Genomic DNA, 7,133 nt, shown 5'->3' with positions numbered 1-7,133 from the left:
AGTGAGCATGGCGTCAGCTCCCTGTATCCCTAGTCTCACAGCATGACACCAAACAGAGGAACCAGATGACAGATGTCAGGAATGGTGAGTTGCTCTATTGTTGAGGAGCAGAGCAGGATCAGCATTGCACAGCCCTGTTACTGTGCCCCCACAGTTTTGTCCACTAGGTGTCTTTCTTGCCTCACCCTAGTCCCTGCCCTGTTAAGTGCCAACCCTAAACTACCATCAAGCATTTTTATAGATCTTCATAGAAGCTTGCAGCTGAACCCTTAGGTGGGGGCACAAGGCAGAAAGTTCTGTATTCAATTGAAACTAGGAGGATAAATGAGAAATGGCCCGTGACAGACTCCTACCAGACAGAGAGGCTGCCTCAAAGTGGCTCCACACCATGCTCATTATCTCGCCTTGCTCCAGGAGGAATTGCAGGCTATTCAGAGCTGTGAAGCCTTGCCTACTTAGCCTTTGTGGAGATGTTCAAAGTTGCTAGAACACCCTGGCAGGGTGTTCCTCTAAAGACCAATATCTGAAGCAAGATTACTGAATTTATTGCTTACTATAGTAAGGGAGAACTGTGCCGGCTGTGCACAGTCTCTCCAAGCAGAACAAGCTGTTGGTCTCACTCAGAGTTTTAGAGCACAGTGGAGTTCAGGGATCAGCGAATTTGCAGAGGTGTTAGAGCTTGATATCTCACCTGTAAGAAGCTGATTGCTGTGATGAGGCTGTTGTTGTCAATACTCAGCAGCATGTGCTTAGGACTGTTCATGATTGGCTGTCATCGAGACGTTGTCATTGATCATTGAGGCAGTTGTCCATGCTGAATCGAATGGGGTCTCACTGTTACTTGTTACCAGGGCTTCACGGCAGTCAGTACTTTTCTAGTAGAAGCCCAAATTCAGGCTCTTGTACCTAATGTGCAATTGATGCCAAACACTGACACACAGCAGTTCGGAGATAGAGGAAGGTTTGTTCTATTTGGCCAAAGCAACAAGGTAGGAAAGCAAGATCTCTCAAATCCATGTTAACAAAAGGAAAAAGCAGGGAATTTTTATGTGGCTAGAGGAATAAAGGAGGGGGAGTTTTAGGGAATCAAAGTGAAAAGTCTGTTTCCTCAGTCCCACTTAACACCTTGAACAACCAGAGTTCTGGGTGCCAGCAGCTGGTTGCAATAACTTTCAATGCATTCATTCCTTCGGCAAACACCTTTTGTGACCCTGAAGTTATCTCCTCCCACTTGACAAATAAACAGTATATCAGAAGTTTATAGTTACATTGTGGGAAAAACAGATATTGGGCAAAAAGCAAGTGGTTAACATGAGCAAACAAGCAAGATCCTGATCAGAATTCTCATTATTTTAGTCACTAAAAAATGCTGGGGTGCTGAAAATCTCAAGTGACCCAGTTACAGTAGTAGTGTTGCAGGCAAATCCCCAAATTTAGGCTCAGCTCACAAGGCCAAGTGGGTTCTTGGCTTCATGCAAGAAAGAATTCAAGAGCAAGCCGACAGGCTAGGAGCAGTGGCTCATACCTGCAATCCCAACACTTTGGGAGGCCGAGGCAGGTGCATCATCTGAAAGTCAGGAGTTTGAGACCAGCCCGGCCAACGTGGGGAAACCCCATCTCTACTAAAAATACAAAAATTAGCCAGGCATGGTGGCGTGTGCCTGTAACCCCAGCTACTCGGGAGACTGAGGCAGGAGAATTGCTTGAATCCAGGAGGCAGAGGTTGCAGTGAGCCAAGAGGGCGCCACTGCACTCCAGCCTAGACAAAAGAGGGAGACTCCATCTTAAAAAAATTAAAAAATAAAAATAAATAAAATTTAAAAAGAGCAAGCCGATAGAGTAAAGTGAAAACAAGTTTATTAAAAAGTAAAGGAGTAAAAGAGTGGCTGCTCCAAAAGCAGAGCAGGGCTACCCCATATGCAGAGTAGCATTGAGGGAGCTGCTAGCTGGCTATTTTATAGCTATTTGATTATATGCTATACAAGGGGTGGATTACTCATGAATTTTCTGGGAACTCCTGGAACCGGGAGTTTCTCCCCCATCCAGACCATACAGGGTAACTTCTGGATGTTGCCATGGCATTTGTAAACTATCATGACACTAATGGGAGTGGTTTTTAGTATGCTAATGCATTATAATTAGCATATAATGAGTACTGAAGGTTGCTTTTTTGCCATCTTGCTTCTAGCTGGTTTAGGCTGGTTTCTTTACTGTCCCCTTTCTTATCAGTGTGGTCATGTGACCTGTTGTTTACTGTCTCCTGTCTTTAATTAGTGGGGTCATGTGACCCACTGTTTTGGGAACTGGTCTTTGCAGGCATTATTAAGCTGTTTCCTTATCCTTAAACATCTTATGACTACTAGTCATGACTGGCAAAGGATGTGCCTTGCTAGTTTTAAGATGGAGTTGATTTTAAAATGGTGTTACCCTGGGTCTCCCATGCTTCTATTTCCCTGACATAATCCTCCCTTTACTTATCAGAGAACCCTTAATCTTAAGGAGAGATGAAGGACAAGATCATTCTTCTGTAACTTCTTCCTGCTGATTTTATGAGCATAGCCCTGCCTGGTAAAGGAGGAGTAAAAAATATCTGGATGCCTGATCTAAGGGGCAGGGGCAGGGGCAGGATGTCTTTATTTCCCAACTCAGAAGATAGGACAGGTTAGAAGCCTTCTGCCAGCATGATGTTTATATGGGATTATTATAATCTAGACCACACAAATTTCACCAAGACGTTAAACAAGCAAGGGCCAAAGATTAGTAATAACAAGATAGCCATCAAAAGTCCTAGGAAGGGCAAAAACTAAGTGAGACTTGGGAGGGGGCGTTTAATGAAAAGTTGCCCCATGGGGCCAAAAAGCCGACGACAGCTCCAACCCTAGCCAATATAAGGCCGATTGCCTGCCGGCACAGCACTCAGGTGAGTGATGTTATATAATTGTATGTTAGGGTCTCTGCTTGTCCTATTGTACACTGATCCAGGAACCAAACGTTATCAATACCCTGATAATCATGTGTTTTATGATCCCAAATGAAACACAAGTTATTTATAGGCTGATTGAGTGGGTGACCACATAGCCATAGATATCCATTGGGGTACAAATCTGTACAGGATGGAGTTGTTAAGAAAGCGGAGTACCTGCAGGAGGGACTAAGGCTGTTACTTTTGTGTTTATTTGCAAAACAACAGCTTTAGGTGTCCTAGGGGTTCACAAGTGTAGGTCATGGTGTCTTTCTCAAGTGCCCCTGCGGGGCCTCATAAGAAACAGGTTTAATCTTTGACAAGTGTACCCAGCTAGTGACTCCCTCGAATTTAACAACAGTTGGGGTACTTAGCAACACCTGATAGGGGCCCTTCCGTTTTGGTTAAATTTGATCTTCAGGGAATCCTTCTCTCCAAGTTTTTAATAAGACTAAGTCTCCTGGTTGAACAGGGAAGCTATGAATATTTATGAAAGTGGTCCTGATGCATGTATATTGAACAAACATGGAAGAAACATGACTGTTTACCTTGGGGTAGAGAATTAACCCTTCCTTGGCACAGTCTTAGATTCTGTTTATAATTTGATATTTTATTGCCTTGAAGAATCTGTCAGTCTTATAAGCTCTATTTTAATATTAAGGCTGGTCAGTTGTGCCTGAGTTCCAAGGGGTAGTGGGGGGAGTATAGCGAGGTGTGTCCAACCCCCACTTCCTTCATGGCCTGAATTAGTTTTTTCAAATTTTTTTTTTTTTTCCAATTCCTTTTGGCCAAGAGGGGTGTTCATTCTGTTGGAGAGCTTAGGATTTTATTTTTGTTCATATGTTTCCTTTTTTGTCAAGGTATGAAAGAGGCAGCATCAATAGCCAAGCTTTTATTTTGTCCCATATCGATGCCGGGGTGACTTGCTACCTGCCTCGGGTCCATCATGTCCTTCAGTAGGAACCCTGTGGCAAGGGACCTAGAGTCAAAAGATTTATAGCCAATGAAACATTACAGGCCAGATGGGAATGGAGATGGATAGGCATTCATCAACCCTTAAAACCCCCTTTAAGCAACCTAAGAGCCAAAAACCAAAGCCAAAAGGCAAGGTCATAAAATTGACTTTTCTATAAATTCTATGCATTGAGCTATTGTAATCTTGGCTTTAGCAATGAGCTATACAAAACACAAGCATTTTTTTTTTTTTCAGCTGCACAGGCATCTGTGCACCTGGCCTCGATTAGGAGGGTGTGAATTAATTTTATCCCTCAGGACCAGCCCCAACAATCTCATGTGATAGTCCCTGGGCCACCTGGAGGGATTTAATAGTTTTAAATTCTGTAGGTAAAACAAAATATTTAAAAATTAGCAACGTTTTAAACAAAAGGTCATAGGCCTTGCCTAATTCTAAAGAATGCTAGGAAAGGAAGCCCATAGGTAGTCAAACATTTAAATTATTTAGTATCAAGGCATAGAAAAAATTATATAATTTCAGATAAAGGCAAAATTATTAAATGAATTTTAATGTTTTGAATACAGGTCTGTCCCTGTGTCTCACAAAAGCAGTTTATGGCTAGGTGAGGTGGCTCAGGCCTATAATCCCAGCACGTTGTGAGGCTGAGGTGGGCGGATCACCTGAGGTCAAGAGTTCGAGACCAGCCTGGACAACATGATGAAACCCCATCTGTACTAGAAATACAAAAATTAGCTGGGCGTGCTGGTAAGCACCTGTAATCTCAGCTACCTGGGAGGCTAAGGCAGGAGAATTGCTTGAACCTGGGAGGCGGAGGTTGCAGTGAGCCGAGATTGAGCCATTGCACTCCAGCCTGGGCAACAGAGTGAGACTCCATCTCAAAAAAAAAAAAAAAAAAAAAAGCGGTTTACTTTGATTGCTGCTTTTGTCCAGGTCTAAAGTCAAGGCTTTGGTTAACTTGGGTTTGGTGTCAGATACTGGCAGGACTCCATGTCTTCTTCAGATGAGATGTGTGTACCCAGGAGTCAAAGCCCTGTAACTTAGCACAAGGATTAGTTAATAACACCTGATAAGGACCCTTTTAATGGGATAAGAAGGAGTCCTTTAACTGGTTTTCTTTGAGTATATGTAATTATCAGGCTTGAGGTGGTGATACTGGAGTTCACGCTCTGACTAGAAGCTGGAGAAAGATTCTACAACCTTGCAGTAATTAATTTTTATAGCCTTAATAAGCCCCAGTAATAAGACTGAGAGACCTAATTTAGGATTTTGATTTTGAGGACATTTGTTTAAGATGTAAACAGGCTCAAAACATTTGATTAAAACAGAATCACAGGTTATTGTAAAATAAGTCATACATTTAACCAAGAGTGATAAGTGATAATTAAAAGACCTCAAAGGCAATACAGAAAGTTAAATGGATGTAAAAACCTTAACCCTTTTAAATCTCAGATTTTTTTTTTTTTTTAAAGAATGAGTTTCGCTCTTGTTGCCCAGGCCTGAGTGCACCGCAGCTTCTGCCTCCCAGTGTTACAGGGTGGGTCTTTGTTCTTAGAACTCCCAAGATGGTGGCAGGCCGCTCCCAAGATGGTGGCAGCTGCTCCCAAGATGGCAGCAAGCCTTTTGTTCTCTCACCTGGGGTTCTTTTCCTCACAGATTCCAAGGAATGGAACCTTGGGCCATGCAGTGAGCTCTGTTAGAAGCTGTGGGTCATGGAAGAGAACCATGGAACCCAGCAACCAGTGTTGCTGAAGGAAAGATCATCTCAGGCCTTCTCAAGCAGAAAAAAAGCTGAGAACAGCAAGACTTGGCAAAAGCTGAACTTCTGAGATGTGATTCTGAGTTTTCAAAAGAAACAGGCGGGCCGGGTGCAGTGACTTACACTTGTAATCCCAGCACTTTGGGAAGTCGAGGCAGGCAGATCACCTGAGGTCAAGAGTTCGAGATCAGCCTGACCAACGTGGAGAAACCCCATCTCTAATAAAAATACAAAATTAGCTGGGCATAGTGGCGCACGCATATAATCCCAGCTACTCGGGAGGCTGAGGCAGGAGAATCACTTGAACCTGGGAGGTGGAGGTTGTGGTGAGCCGAGATCACACTTTTGCACTTCAGCCTGGGCAACAAGAGCGAAACTCCATCTCAAAAAAAAAAAGAAAAAAGAAAGAAAGAAATAGATTAGGCCAGGCACAGTGGCTCATGCCTATAATCCCACTTCAGGAGGGTGAGGCAGGGGGATCACTTGAGGCCAGGAGTTTAAGACCAGTCTGACCAACATGGTAAAACCCTATCTCTACTAAAAACACAATGTAGCCAGGCATGGTAGTGCATGGCTGTAATCCCAGCTACTCAGTAGGCGGAGGCAGGAGAATCGCTTGAATCTGGGAGGTGGAGGTTGCAGTGAGCTGAGATCATGCCACTGCACTCCAACCTGGGCAACAAGAGTGAGACTCCATCTCAAAATAAATACATAAATAACAATTTTTTAAACATTAAAAATTTGTAATTTTAATTTTAATTACAGTGCATAGTGGCTCGTGCCTATAATCCCAGTAGTTTGGGAGGCTGAGGCAGGAGAATTGCTTGAACCTGGGAGGTGGAGGCTGCAGTGAGCCAAGACTGTGCCACTGCACTCCAGCCTGGTCAACAAAGTGATATTCTGTCTCTAGAAAAATAAATAAAGTAATAAAACTAAAGGAAATAGATTATAAAATTAAAGTAAAATTTTTTCTAATTTTAGTAAGAGAAAATCAATACCTTAGGAAAATCTTGTTTTAATATATGGGACCAATCTTAAAAGACTATTATAAATAATTCCCTTTAAATTATAGCTAACTATGTGTGGTGCAACTCAGGGTGAACTTGCACGTGTTTCAGGTGACTTCAACCTTCTTTTCTTTTTTTATTTTTATTTTTTGAGACAAAGTCTCATTCTGTCACTCAGGTTGGAGTGCAGTGGCGTGATCTTGGCTCACCACAAACTCCACCTTCCAGGTTAAAGTGATTCTCCTGCCTCAGCCTCCCGAGTAGCTGGGACTATAGGCGCGCTCCACCACGCCTGCCTAATTTTTGTATTTTTAGTAGAGATGGGGTTTCACCATGTTGGCCAGGCTGGTTTCGAACTCCTGACCTCATGATCCACCTGCCTCGGCCTCCCAAAGTGCTGGGATTACAGGCATGAGCCACCATGCCTGGCCA

This window comes from Colobus angolensis, unplaced genomic scaffold (genome assembly GCF_000951035.1).
Source record: "Colobus angolensis palliatus isolate OR3802 unplaced genomic scaffold, Cang.pa_1.0 Scaffold245, whole genome shotgun sequence".
NCBI lineage: Eukaryota > Metazoa > Chordata > Mammalia > Primates > Cercopithecidae > Colobus > Colobus angolensis.
The sequence above is the reverse complement of the archived record's forward strand: the minus strand, read 5'-3'. Positions refer to the sequence as shown.